The sequence below is a fragment of the Carcharodon carcharias genome, chromosome 25 (genome assembly GCF_017639515.1).
Source record: "Carcharodon carcharias isolate sCarCar2 chromosome 25, sCarCar2.pri, whole genome shotgun sequence".
Classification (NCBI taxonomy): domain Eukaryota; kingdom Metazoa; phylum Chordata; class Chondrichthyes; order Lamniformes; family Lamnidae; genus Carcharodon; species Carcharodon carcharias.
This window is the reverse complement of record NC_054491.1, coordinates 10,362,890-10,377,940: the sequence shown is the minus strand read 5'-3', so window position 1 is coordinate 10,377,940 and position 15,051 is coordinate 10,362,890. Positions and strand designations below refer to the sequence as shown.

General features: G+C 40.6%; 1 long non-coding RNA gene across 1 annotated transcript in view; it reads right to left on the bottom strand.

Moving 5' to 3' along the window:
• Positions 1–731: 731 nt before the first annotated feature.
• Positions 732–15,051, bottom strand: part of LOC121269556 — a 65,325-nt gene continuing 51,005 nt past the window's right edge. The window contains exons 4-6 of the long non-coding RNA XR_005941377.1: positions 3,258–3,359; positions 1,686–1,752; positions 732–778 (exon numbers count right to left, since the gene is read on the bottom strand). This is a non-coding gene — a long non-coding RNA (uncharacterized LOC121269556). The remainder of the gene's footprint in view (positions 779–1,685; positions 1,753–3,257; positions 3,360–15,051) is intronic.

The window sequence follows — 15,051 nt, the reverse complement described above, 5'->3', positions numbered from 1 at the left end:
ACACTTGTGTGGAGCAAATATTACTTGCCACTGTCAGCCCAAGCCTGGATATTATCCAGGTCTTGCTGCATTTGGACCTGGGATGCTTCGGTATCTGTAGTGTCACAAATGGTGCTGAACATCAGCGAACATTCCTGCTTCTGACCTTATGTTATGTTCCTTCTGTTGGGTTGTTTTGCTCAGCGAACACGGTTGCACGCCTATCTACCAGTGAGTGAGTTGGTAAACAAGATACCACAGGCACAGAGACCACTGTAAGATGAAGCACATACTGTTTATTAACACAAGTAACAGAGCACTAACACATGTGTGCTTCTCCAACCAGACCTTATTCTAAACCACTAATTAACATTGTAGCCCATGCTACACAGCAATTGAGTAATACAGTCACATGGTCAATCTACTCACATTCTCTTAAAGCTGTATTGCGCCTCAGATTACCACATCTTATGATGGAAGGAAGGTCACTGATGAAGCAGCTGAAGATGTTTGGGCCTAGGACACTATCCTGAGGAACTCCTGCAGTGATGTCCTGGAACTGAGATGATTGACCACCAACAACCACAACCATCTTCCTTTGTGCTAGGTATGACTCCAACCAATGGAGAGTTTTCCCCCTGATTCCCATTGAATCCTGTTTTGCTAGGGCTCCTTGATGCCACACTCGGTCAAATGCTGCTTTGATGTCAAGGGCAGTCACTCTCATCTCATCTCGGGAGTTCAGGTCTTTTGTCCATATTTGAACCAAAGCTGTAATGAGGTCAGGAGCTGAGTGGCCCTGGCAAAACCCAAACTACCATCAGTAAGCAAGTTAATGCTAAGCAAGTGCCACTTGATAGCACAGTTGATAACCCTTTTACTGATGATGGACAGTAGTCTGCTGGAGTGGTAATTGGACAGGTTGGATTTGTCCTGCTTTTTGTGTACAGGATGTACTTGGGCAATTTTTGACATTTCTGAATAGATGCCAGTGTTGTAGCTGTAGTGGAACAGCTTGGCTATGGGTGCGGCAAGTCCTGGAGCACAAGTCTTCAGTAGAATTGCCGGGATGTTGTCAGCGCTCATAGCCTTTTTAGTATCCAGTGCCTGCAGCTGCTTCTTGATAGCATGTGGAGTGAAACAAATTGGCTGAAGACTGGCATCTGTGATGCTGGGGGCTCCTGAGGAGGATGAGAAGGATCATCCAATCAACAATTCTGGCTGAAGACTATTGTGAATGCTTCAGCCTTATCTTTTAAGGATTTAAGGGTATTTTCAATTAAATGATTAATTGAAGGGAGAGGAAGAGAAAAAGGTCAGTCTCTTTCTCTATTGAATTGATTTGGTAAAACAAACTGGTCAAAAGCTTCAGCAAAGATTAACATCTGAATATTTTCATCAAATTAAAATCAATGAATTTGATATGGGCTAAACGGGCTCAACATAGCTCAATCCCCAGAGTGCTGGGGATTTTTGCGACTAGATTTTTTAAGTCACTATCAATCATAATGAAAGGGACACTGGACACTACTAAAATAATGTTAGACTGGACAAATGCTAAAATAGTTCCCACAGTCAAAAATGGGGAGTTCAACACTGATGCAGGCAGCCTACTTGCTTTGCTTCTACTCTTATGTAAAACAATGGAATCAATTATTAGGAATAAACTTCAGAAATATCCGCACAGTATTAATATCTATACCTACCAAACAGCAGTCAACATTCACAGCATAAGCCTTGGTTCAGCAATTCTTGAACAATCAAGGATGATGCCTGGAAAAGAAAATCCAATTCCTGATAAAAGTTATGATGTTGCATATATTTTTATAAGTTCCAAATAGATTCAGCATGGGTTAGCATAGGTTTTGAAATTAGGGCAAGCCATTTAACCAAGACCTGACTAATTTGCAAAATGAAATAGAGACATAATGAATTATGTATAATACAATATGGAGAAAAAGTATAATTATATCCCTTCTAATAATACTGATTCTCATGGGCTTCATTTTACCATACAAAGAAATCTGCATAGGCATTGTCAGCCTCAAATTAATATTCAAGCATTTATGTGCATATAAACTAGAGAATAACTGATGCCTCTTTTAATCTACCCCTAAGGAGGCCAGCAAATGGCTGATCGAATCAGGCCAGATTGAAGTATCTTCTCCTAGGCGTGGGATTATCAACATGTAAACACTAGAGGGCAAGGGAGATCGATTTTCAGATTTATTCAGATAGCACAATTTTGAAAATAAAAGTCACAAAAGCTCCTTTAATTTTTCAGAATATAGAGTCTGAAAGTTTTGGAAGATTGTTTGCACCTATGTCTGTTTTGGCATTAGAAATATTCAGACTTGCTAATTGGACTGCTCCCACATACACTGATATCTAAATATAGGACAGAAAACCCCATAATCAATTCTGTCAAAACATGAATAATTGACATCTTCGTATTGCATCATATTAAATTTCTCAGCACCTGCTACAACCACAATTTGCATCTACATAGCACCTTTGAAGAGGCATTTGTCCCAAGGTGCTTGACGAGCATTATCAATTAAAATATTTTTATGCCTCATAAGGAGATATCATGACAGATGTCTAAAAGCTTTGTCAATGAAGTTTGCTTTAACAAGCATCTTAAAGGAGAAAACAGAGTTGGAGAGGTGTATAGCTTTAGAGAGTGCACTCCAGAACTTAGGGCCTAGGCAGATGAAAGCACAGCTACCAATAATAAAGCACTTAAAATTGGGGTGCTCAAGGGGCCAGAACTGGAGGAATGCAGATATCACAGTGGGTTGTATCAGGTTGGAGGATGTTACAGAGATATGGAACTAGGAGTGCTATTTGCAAACAAGAGTGAGGATTTAAAAATTAAGGTATTGTTATATCTCATAGCACTTTGCATTCAATTCTTTGAAGTTATTGCTGTTGTTAAATCGGCAGATGTGGTGACCAAGATTTGCACAGCAGGTTCCCATGAGCAGCAATGTCAATCAGGACAACTTCGCATCCAGCTAAACCATTGGAACAGGCAGGCAGGACTTCAGTTTAAACTTCATTCAAATAATGCAGCACTTTCTCAGTACTGCACTGGAGTCTCAACCTAAACTGCACGGCAAATTGAACAATCTCACGGTCCCAGTGAGGAGCCACACCAAGAGGATGCACATAATCATATCCTGGGATCACTGCACCACAATCGCCAGTTCCATGTCCCTGTATATGGGAGCTCTGTTTTGCTGAATTTCTCCTTATGTATTCAAGTCCCGTGATACCTGTCTTTCTTCTTTTCGAAGTTGTTCAATCTCTTCAGTTACTGCTTCTCTTCCAATTTCCAGCATTTGCAGTTTATTTTGTTTCAAAAACAAGTAACCTACCTACAATGGGAGAGAGGGAGATACATGAAAAAATATGTAATCTGCCCATGATCTGAAAATGATGCTGCATATTAACTTTCTTTCATTTTATCTAACATTCAATTGTTCCCATACTATTGCTCTCTTAGTATTTGCATGAGTATATATAGGAAGAGAAAACACTAATTCTGATTAGGACAGTAATTAAAGCAAATATCACCGCTGCCCATTTTACACAAAACAATGAAGTCAGCATCAACAAAACAAGTCAAGTTGAATAAGACATTAGGTAATTATTGACAAGATAAAATATGAATATGGCAAGCTGACATTGTCCCACTTTTTCTGGAATGCCAAAAATGTGCTAATTCCAATTCAAAATTATGTTTAATACATAGCATTGATCCTTGCTCTTTAATGACACGACATGTGGCATTTGCCAGGCTGACCAAATCCACAAGGGAAACTTGGCCACATGATCACGACGGTTTTGCAATTTGTATTTATTACAAGAAGGTCTGTACACTGAATTCAGAAGTAATAAGCCCACCAACGCCTTCAGGGATTTTTAAAATTAAATTAGAACAGTTATTAATAAAAGAATAAAACACACACACACAAGGTCACAGTTACAGTTATTTAATATTATAACAATTCCCAAAATCCCTAATTAACTGGGCTCCCAACTACACACCCCCTTTACGGCAATAGTCCAAAATAGATTTTAAATTTATAGAGGCAGTTCAGCAAGGTTACCACAACCACCCACTTGACAGTAGAATTCCAAAAGCTTTTGACACAACTTTGGTTACTGGAACAGCAGACTTCTGCAAAGTGGCTAGAGGCTTTTTCCCAAGTCTGTTTCACATGGTGTACCTTTCAGACCTCACACGGCCATCCTTCATACTGCCTTCCATCCTTTTTTACTTACCACTGATTTTTCCTGCTTCACCTTAATACAAACCATTGCTTTTTCATACCTTTGGATCTCAAAACCCACATTTCTCTTATTTCCAGAACTTTTCAGTGTTCCAACTACTACAATAGGATTTCCCTGTAACCACCAACACGTTGGCTTTGTGTGCCCCACCTTATTACAATGAAAACACCTAAGTTTTTGAGTGTCACTTCTACCCTCAGCACCTTCCTTTCTGGTCTGAAGAGAAACTTCCTGAAGATTTCCAAATGCTCCTTCTCTTTCCTGACTCCCTGCCCTCCTTTCAACTCCGCAGTTCCTATCCTTCTTGGATTTAAAAGGGTGATCTATGGACTAACTCATAATCATCAACTATCTCTGCTGCTTGCTTAGCTGTTTTAACCCTCTGATCTTCCACATGAGTTCTAATTCTTACAAAAAATTACTTCTCTAAGAGCTGCATATGTTGTCTCTACCTTTAATGCCCATATCCACCAGTCAAAATTACTTTGTTTTACTCTCTCAAATTGAATATAAGGCTGACAAGTCTGCTTCCTTACATTCCTAAAGTTCTGCCTGTATGCCTCCGGAACCAATTCATAAGCTCTCAAAAAAGCCTATTTTACTACCTCATAATCCACTGATACTTCTTCTGACAGCAATGCATATACCTCATAAGCTCTACCTACCAACCTAGACTGTAAAAGCAGTGTCCAAATTTCTTGTGGCAATTTCATCTGCTTAGCTATCTTCTCAAATGAATTAAATAATGCATCTACATCCCTTTCCTCAAACTTTGGAAGGGTCTTCACAAACTTAAACATCTCCCCACTGGGTTGTATTTGAAAGTGGTCATTTCTACATTCGAACCTTCCTCAGCATCTGAGACCTATCTTTTAACTTCCATCCTTTTAATCTGATATTCTCTTCCTCATTCCTTTTCTCTTTCCTCCACTTCCCTTTTAAATACTCGTTCTCTTTCCTTTTCCTTGAGCCTTTTTAATTCCAATTCTTTTTCTTTTGCCTCTAATTCAAGTATTTTTCATTTGCAGCTGAATCTTAGTCAATTCAACTGACTCACTAGCTTCAGGTATCCCTTCCAGTTTCAAATGCTGTGTTATGACTTCAATTATGTCCACTTTCTTTGCCCCTGTGGTTAATCCTAGCTGAAACTTATCTACCAATTCTGTTAACTGATCCTTAATTACTTTTTTGTAAACCAATCAGGGTGAGATATTCTACTCCCCGAAAAGTCTTAACAATGGTTAAAGCCATATTTACAGTCTCACTGATTTAAAATCCCTTAACACCAGCCCCTAAGTTCAATGTTCTTCTTGTATTCACCGACTCCAAGCCAATCGAGCAATTTCAAATATCCCACAAAGAGCCCCCAATTTTGTTACAATACAGTAGGTGGTATTTGCCAGGCTGACCAAATCCACAAGGGAAACTTAGCCACGCTATCACAATGGTTTTGAAATTTGTATTTATTATGAGAAGGTTTGTGCACTGAATTCAAAAGTAATGAGCCCACTTACACCTTTAGAGATTTAAAAAAATAAATTAGAACATTTATTAACAAAAGAAAAGGTTAAAGCACATATACAAGACTATACAGTTACTTAATATTATGACAATTCCCAAAATTCTTAATTAACCAGACTCCCAACTACACACTCCCTTTAAGGCAACAATCCAAAATAGATTTTAAATTTATAGAGACAATCCAGCAACGTTATCACAAACACCCACTCAACAGTGGAATTCCAAAGACTTTTAGCACAAGTTTGGTTCTGGAGCCGCAGACTTCTGCAAAGTGGCTAGAAGCTTTTCCCCAAGTCTGTTTCACATGGTGTACCTCACAGACCTCACACGGCCACACACCACACAGCCTTCCATCCTCCTTTAAATATATTTCTTACTCTTTAATCTTTAAATCCCATTGTTCCCCCATGTCTTTGAAATTTACTTTTCCATAATATAAATATCTTTTATGTTGCCATTATGGTCAGCACTTTTGGGAAAAATCAAGTTAATAATCTTGCCCTATTTATCTTGCTAATCATAAAACCCTTATCATGTCTCTTTGAAAATAAAACAACTCTCCACTTAAAATGCAAATTTCATTCACACTGCACCTGCTGACTTTATGCTAGCTTACTCCTTAGTATTTCAAATGCCTTTTTAACACCTAACTCATTTGATAATTTAAACCTTTCAGTCTAATTGTCTCTAATTCAATTAAATCAGCCACGCACAGAACTACACACTTACACACACACACCTAACCTATTTTACATTATCCCACAACAATATTATGAAAAATATGATAGTTTCATGACACATCACATTCATCCAAAATTTCATTTCACTACAGTTTTACTATTGTATCCGGTGCTTGTTGAGGCTTAATTTCATTTGCATCCAATTTTGCTTGTTTACTTGCACACAGCAAACTAATAGCCCATTGCTGATAAATGTGGGCAAAACACAGGTTGATGAAATGAAAACAGAAAATGCTGGAAAAACTCAGCAGGTCTGGCAGCATCTGTGGAGAGAAGAATACAGTTAGTGTTTCAAGCCCGTAGCTCTGCGTCAGAGCTAAAGAGAGGTTGAAATGTGATGGGATTTATGTGATTAAAAAGGGGGTAGGGGGTGGTGGTGGAGCAAAATAGAAGGTCAGGAGAGATTAAATAGCAAAGATGTCATGGACATAAAAAACAAAACAAAATGGAGGACAGAGTTCCTGGTCTGATGTTGTTGAACTCAGTGTTAAATCCAGAAGGCTGTAAAGTGCCTAGTCAGAAGATGAGGTGCTGTTCTAGTTTGCATTGGGCTTCTGGAACATTGTAGCAGGCCAATAACAGAAATATGAGCATTGGAGCAAGTCTTTAAAGCTATCATTATCACTCCCTTTGTCTGGGTGTCCAGATAAAATCACTCCATCAACTCTGTTTCTCTCTCCACATTTCTCCTGAGCTTTTCCAGCATTATTTTTATTTCAGATTTCCAGCATGCACAATATTTTGCTTTTATCTTACAATATGATGAAAACTTTCTTCAGGGTAGAGAATCTTGATAGGAAAGAAAGTGATATGACTCCTGTGTAGTTGGATTGACCATGAGACCATAAGAATATGAGAAGTAGGCCATTCGGCCCATCGAGTCTGCTCTGCCATTCAATGAGATCATGGCTGATCTGATAATCCTCAATTCCACATTCCTGTCTTTTCCCCATAGCCCTTGACTCTCATAAAAATTAAAAATCTGTGTACCTCAGCCTTGAATATACTTAACCAGCCAGCCTCTACAGCCCTCTGCGGTAAAGAATTCCAAATATTCACTACCCACTGAGAGAAGAAATTCCTCCTCATCTCTGTCTTAAATGGGTGACCCCTTACTCTGAGATTATGTCCTCTGGTCCTAGACTCTCCCACAAGGGGAAATAACCTCTCAGCATCTACCCTGTCAAGCCCCCTGAGAATCTTACATGTTTCAACAAGGTCGCCCCTCATTCGTCTAAACTCCTGAGAGTACAGGCCCAAAACACATCAAGAACTGTTTCAAAAAAAAGGAGCAAACATTCTTGACACATTTGGTTTTCAGGCCCACAAGCTGATTGATCTGCATAAACTAGTACCTCATCTTTGCCATGTCTCTATATCCTATATCACAACTAAGGAAAACTTCCAATTTCAATTGGGTTTAATGCAATAGTATTGCTGCGTGTGTCATGTTTAAGCCATGGATTTATCAGTCTCCACAAAATAGAAATAGGGGGTAGAATCTTTCCTATGGCAGGCAGGCTGGGCAGGAGTGGGTGGGGCCAGGCACAGAGCCAATCACCGCCCGCAATCGGCTGCGCGCTGCCGTTTTATGTGGGTGGGCCAATCTAGGCCTGCCCAGCGTAACACGCGGCCAGTAGCACTCAACGCTACCTGTGCAGGCGGGGGGAGGAGGGCGAGTCGGGGGCCTGCACTCTTTCTCACATGCACGCGAAAGAGCACAGCAATCTCTGAGGCACAGATCTGCCTCGGGGAGATTAAGGTGATAATAAAACTTTTCAATAAATGAGGTAGAATATAATTTAAACATGTTCCCTCATGTGACAGTGCATCAAAGTATGGAAAATTGCTGGCCTTAAATTCCTTTGCTGTGTAGAAACTAGTCTTCCTAATAATTTCCACATGTACCAATACATATCATCAAAACTACTTCAGTACAGCTACTTGCATAAAGCAAATTATCACTCGTAAACAAAGAGTGTGTAACGCCCACCCTAGGCACAAACAGGCAAAATGTGACATCTGGACCACAATTATCTGATGACAGCATGGAGCAAATTACACTCCCAACCTACCTTCCTTCTCAAAACTACCTACCTAAATAGAGGAAAATGTTTATTTTGTTGTCTCAGTTGAATTGCCTACACTTGGACCCTAGAGAGGAATAATTATATGTAAATATTGTTAGGTCTAGTGATGCAGAAGTGATAACTGCCTGTCTCAATTCTTTATATTTTCAATCTTTGTCTTGTGTCAGAACATGTATAGTTTGGCAAGTAAAGCACCACAGGAAGTGATGTGGCATTATTATTCTTCTGAGTTATCATATTGTGATTTCCTGTTTGCAGTCTGATAGTATAAGAGGTTGTCTTTGATAGGTGAATCCTCATTTACATAGAGCCAGCAACTTGCGTACACTTTTCCTTCGTCGTGCACCCTCACTGAACTTAAATCTTAAGTCATGGTAGCAATCAGCCTCAAAGGGATCAAATCCAACAACAGCAGCCTGCATTTATAAAGTGCCTTTAATGTAATAAGCCACTTCACATGAGTAATTATCAAACAAAATTTGACACCAAGAAGGGGATGTTAAGATAGATGACCAAAGGTTTGGTCAAAGAGGTGGGTTTAAAGGAACGTTTTAAAGCAGAAGAGAGAGCTAAAGACATTTAGTGATGCAACTTCATAGTTTAGTGTCTAGGCAGCTAAAGGCACAGCCATCAATGATAGAGTAATTAAAATCAGGGATGCGCAAGATGCTAAAATTGGAGTGGTGCACATATTTTCAGAGAGTTGTGGGCCTGAAGAAAATTTCATAGATATTTCTTTATTCTTTCATGGGATGCAGGCAGCATCGCTGGCAATGCCTGCATTTGTTCCTCATCCTTAGTTGCCCTTGGACTGAGTGGCAGCTTGTTAGGCCACTTCACAAGGCAGTTAAGAGTAAACCACATTGCTGTAGGTCTGGAGTCATATGTAGGCCAGACCAGGTAAGGATGGCAGATTTCCTTCCCTAAAGGACTTTAGTGAACCAGATGGGTTTTTACAACAATTGATGATAGTTGTCAATGAGGCTGGCTTAATATTCCAGATTTATTAATAGATTTCCAATTCCAGCAGCTGCCATGTTGGGATTTGAACCCATGTCCCTAGTGCCCAACCTGGGTTGCTAGTCCAGTGGCATTGCTATGTCACCATCACCACCCACAGAGATAGGGAAGGGCAAGGCCATGGAAGGATTTGCAAGCAAAATGAGAATTTTAACATCAAGGTGTTGCCAGAGGAGAAACAAATTGAAGTCAGTGAGCACAGATGTAATAGGTAAATGGGACTGTTGCAACCTAGGATACGAGCAGCAGAGTTTTGAATTAACTCAAGTGTTACGGCACGGCCGATATAAATGCTGAGTTGTTCAAATCCCAAAGGGAAACTTGAAACAACTGCCACAACTTGTTTTGCAATTTGTATAACTTTTGAAATGCATACTTTGAATTCAGTAGTAATAAGACCATCAAGTCTTTTAGGTTTTTACAAAACTAGATTAAACATTTATTAATAAGAGAAATGATCTTAAATACATACATGGACCTATAAATTACTATGATAAATTCTAAATCCCCTACTTAATCTGACTCCCAGTTACACTTTCATTAAGGCAACAGTAAGGCACATGGATTTTAAAAGACCCAGACAAAGAAACAGGATACCCCAAAACAGTCAAATTCAAAGTGAGTTTTCTTAACTTCAGTTCTTTGAAAACAACAGCTTGAGGCATTGGTGCTGAAGGCTTTTCACACTTGTAAGAACTTAAAACGCCTTCCCCTACACACAACCTTTGCTTTTTTATACATATTTTCTCTTTTGAATGCAAATTCCCATTGTTACAGTATGTCTTTGGACCTTATCTTTCTGATAATAAAAATTTCTCAAAGCACTAAGTTTTACCAGTAATCTTTGGGAAAAATAAATACTCTGGGCAGGTTTTTATGTGTCGGCAAGCAGGCCCTGCTTGCCGACACATAAAATGACATGCCACGACACCCAGGGGAACTCCCAATGTCACCGCACCCCATTTAAATTTTCAGGAAGGTGGGGGCACAGCAAAATCAGCTGCACACCCGCCGACCTGTCAATGGCCAATTGAGGCCATTGATAGAGGAAATTAAGTAATTAAAGGACCTGCCCATCCAACCTTAAGATTGGTGGGCAGGCCAGGAGCCCTGGTACAAATCAGAAAAAGCATGAAACCTCATCCACCAGCGGGGATGAGGTTGCATGTAGCTTTTTAAAAATTTTAATAAAGTTTTTGTGAAAATTATGGACATGTCCCAACTCATGTGACATTGTCACATGAGAGGACATTTTAGCAATTTTATTTTTCTATTTTTAGGTTTTTGAAATTTACAGTCAAGCTCTGATTAGTCTCTTTGAAGAATATTAAGTTGGCTAAGTCCCCAGGGCCAGATGGGATCTACCCCAGAGTACTGAGGGAGGCAAGGGAGGAGATTGCTGGGGCCTTGACAGAAATCTTTGTATCCTCAATGGCTACAGGTGAGGTCCCAGAGGACTGGAGAATGGCCAATGTTGTTCCATTGTTTAAGAAGGGTAGCAGGGATAATCCTGGAAATTACAGGCCAGTCAGTCTTACGTCAGTGGTAGGGAAATTATTGGAGAAGATTCTTCATGACAGGATTTACTACCATTTGGAAGCAAATGGGCGTATTAGTGAGAGGCAGCATGGTTTTGTGAAGGGGAGGTCATTTCTCACTGACTTGATTGAGTTTTTCAAGGAAGTGACAAAGATGATCGGCGATGGGAGGGCAGGGGATGTTTTCTACGTGGATTTCAGTAAGGCCTTTGACAAGGTCCCTCATGGCAGTCTGGTACAGAAGGTAAAGTCACATGGGATCAGAGGTGAGCTGGCAAGATGGATACAGAATTGGCTTGGTCATAGAAGACAGAGGATAGCAATGGAAGGGTGCCTTTCTGAATGGAGAGCTGTGATTAGTGGTGTTTCGCAGGGATCAGTGCTGGGACCTTTGCTGTTTGTAGTATACGTAAATGATTTGGAGGAAAATGTAACTGGGCTAATTAATAAGTTTGCAGACGACACTAAGGTTGGAGGAGTTGCAGATAGTGAAGAGGATTGTCAAAGGATACAGCGGGATATAGACCGGTTGGAGACTTGGGCAGAGAAATGGCAGATGGCATTTAATCTGGACAAATGCGAGGTAATGCATTTTGGAAGGTCTAATACAGGTAGGAATTATACAGTAAATGGCAGAACCCTTAAGTGCATTGATGGGCAGAGGGATCTGGGTGTACAGGTCCACAGGTCACTGAAAGAGGCAACACAGGTGGATAAGGTAGTCAGGAAGGCATATGGCATGCTTGCCTTCATCGGCAGGGGTATTGAGTATAAAAGAAGTCATGCTACAGCTGTATAGAACCTTGATTAGGCCACACTTGAAATATTGCGTGCAATTCTGGTCACCACATTACCAGGAGGATATGGAGGCATTGAAGAGGGTGCAGAGGAGGTTCACCAGGATGCTGTCTAGTCTGGAGTTTATTAGCTATGAGGAGAGGTTGGAGAAACTTGGATTGTTCTCACTAGAACGACAGAGATTGAGGGGTGACCTGGTAGAAGTTTACAAAATTATGAGTGGCATGGACAGAGTAGATAGACAGAAGCTTTTTCCCAGGGTGGAAGAGTCAATTACTTGGGGATATAATTTAAGGTGAGAGGAGAAAACTTTAGAGGAGATGTGCGGTGCAAGTTTTTTACGCAGAGGATAGTGAGTGTCTGGAATTTGCTGCCAGAGGAGGTGGTGGAAGCAGGTACGATAGTGGTGTTTAAGAGGCAGCTTGACAAATACATGAATAGGACGAGTATAGAGGGATACGGACCCCGGAAGTGCGAAATGTTTTAGTTTGACAGGCAATATGATCGGCGCAGGCTTGGAGAGCCGAAGGGCCTGTTCCTGTGCTGTACTTTTCTTTGTTCTTTGTTCTTTGTTCTTTGTTCCCTGAGGCTGCACTTAGCCTCAGGGAGATGAGTGCGCTCTTTCATGCACATGCACGAAAGAGCACACTCTCGATTTTAGGATTCTGCACCGCCCCCCCCCCTCCGGCCCCCCGCCCGCACAGGAAGCGCATAATGCTTCTGTGTGGACGTCACGCTGGGCGGGCCTTAATTGCCGATTGGGGGCGCTGATCGGAAGCGCACCTGTACACGCCCACCATTCAACATCCCCCCTGACCAGGGGGGAAAATTCAGCCCGCTGTTTCTAAACTTCACCTGGCTAGGTGACACATTACACTCCTCCTTTGAAAACAATCTAGTCTGGTTCATTTAAAAATGCAAATGTCCTTTTACATCTTACATTCTAAACATCCCCCATATTTACTATGTTTATATCAAAGCCTTCAGACCACCTGCCTTTAATCCAATTAAGTCTCTTTCTCTCTCACACACACACACATTTAGACACAGATACCACAACTTTACAATAAATTCCAATAACATTATGAGAATTATTATAGCTTCCTGACACACCCCTCCTTACGAACTGTCACAATTTAAAAAGACGGCTGCATTTTTATTAACCCAACTTATACTATCTCCTATACTCAACTATATACTTACATATTACATTACCTGATGCATACATTAACATAACAATATACATACAAATCCTTCATATCAACGGAAATCATTTCAGTTCAGTGTCCAGGGCCTGAATTTTTCCCACATCGGTCGGGCTCAGCGGCAGCACGCGGGTCAGTGGGGAAGCCGACCGCCAGCCGTAATCGGCACCAAACCGCTATTTCACGCTGGCGGGTCAATTAAGGCCTACCTTGCATGGATCACGAGCAGTAGCATGAGCACTACCTGTGCAGGCAGGGAGAAGAGGGAGCGCGGGCCTAGCACGCAGCTCACTCCCTTGTGCAAAAGAGCGTTTCAATCTCCCTGAGGCCTGCAGCTTGAAGCGCTTTTTGAAAAAAATTAATAAATGCAATAAAAATTCAATGAACCACGTCCCCTCGTGTGACAGTGTCACGTGAAATGGGACATATTATTAAGTTCAAAAGAAAGTTTTTACTTAATTTGTAATAGCTTTAGGAAACATTATCCCGCTCGTGAATGAGTTTTCCTAATAAATGTAAAGGCCACTTGGCCTTTTCGCCCGCCTGCCAAACGTGAGGTTGGATGGGCAGCTTAAGCTTCAACTTAATTACCTTCTTAATGGCCTGAATCGGCCTCTCGATTATCAGTGGCCCACAGCCGACTATGGCACGCGCCCACCGAACGAAATATCGCGACAGTGCACGGTGACATTGGGACACATGCCCGACGTCATCATGCATCATTTTACGTTCCAGCTTGTTGGGCACATGCCCGCTCGCCGAAGGAAAAATTCTGGCCCAGGTTTTAAATGTCAAAGTTTCCCTTTAAGCTTCAAACTCTTGTAATGCATCGGCAGTCAGATTTTCTCAACCCACTACATGTATCATCTGTAGATCAGATGGTTGCAGTAATAAACTCCATCAGAATAGCCTTGCACTTCTGTCTCGAGATTTGTCCAGAAACTTTAAAGGATTGTGGTCTGTATAAACAATTGTTTCTGACGAATTGTTTACAACATAAATTCCAAAATGCTGCAATGCTAAGGCCAAACCCATTGAATATCTTCTCTGTTGTACATTCAGCTTCCGTGAAAAATACCCTGTCGGTTTTCAATTCCACTTTCATCTTCTTGTAACAGTACGGCTCCAATGCCTATATCACTTGCATCAACGGCCAACTTAAATTGCTTGGGGTAATTGGGTACTGCCAAAACTGGAGTCATAGTTAATACAGTTTTCAAATTGTCAAATGCCTTCTGACACTCCTGTGTCCATTGAAACTATTTGTTCTTTTTTAATAGTTCAGTCAGTGGAGTAAGCATGCTGCTAAAGTTTGGTACAAATTTCCAATAAAACCCACTCAGGCCCAGAAATCATAAAATTTCTCGTTTTGTTGTAGGTATTGGGAAATCCACGATAGCCTTGACTTTCACATAATTATTCCAGATGCTGTAAATGCTCCTCCCATGTCTGACTGAAAACTATTAAGTCATCAATATAAACAGCACAATTGCTCAGACCTGCAATTACTTTGTTTGTCAGTCTTTGAAATCTTGCAAGGGCATTTTTCATATCAAATGGCATGACTTTAAACTGATATTGTCTATCTGGCATCACAAAAGCTGATATCTCCTTTGCTCTCTCCAAATATAATACATGCCAATATCCTCTTGGCAAGTCAATTTTTGTGATAAATTTGATTGTGCTACTTTTTCAATACAATCTCCCAACCATGGTGTAAGATATGAATCTGCTTTTGTCATCGCATTCACCTTTTGATAGTCCACGCACAGTCTTTGTGTTCAATCTGGTTTCAGTACCAGCACAATAGGCGAATTCCAGTTACTGCAACTAGACTCAATGATATTATTTTGAAGTATAA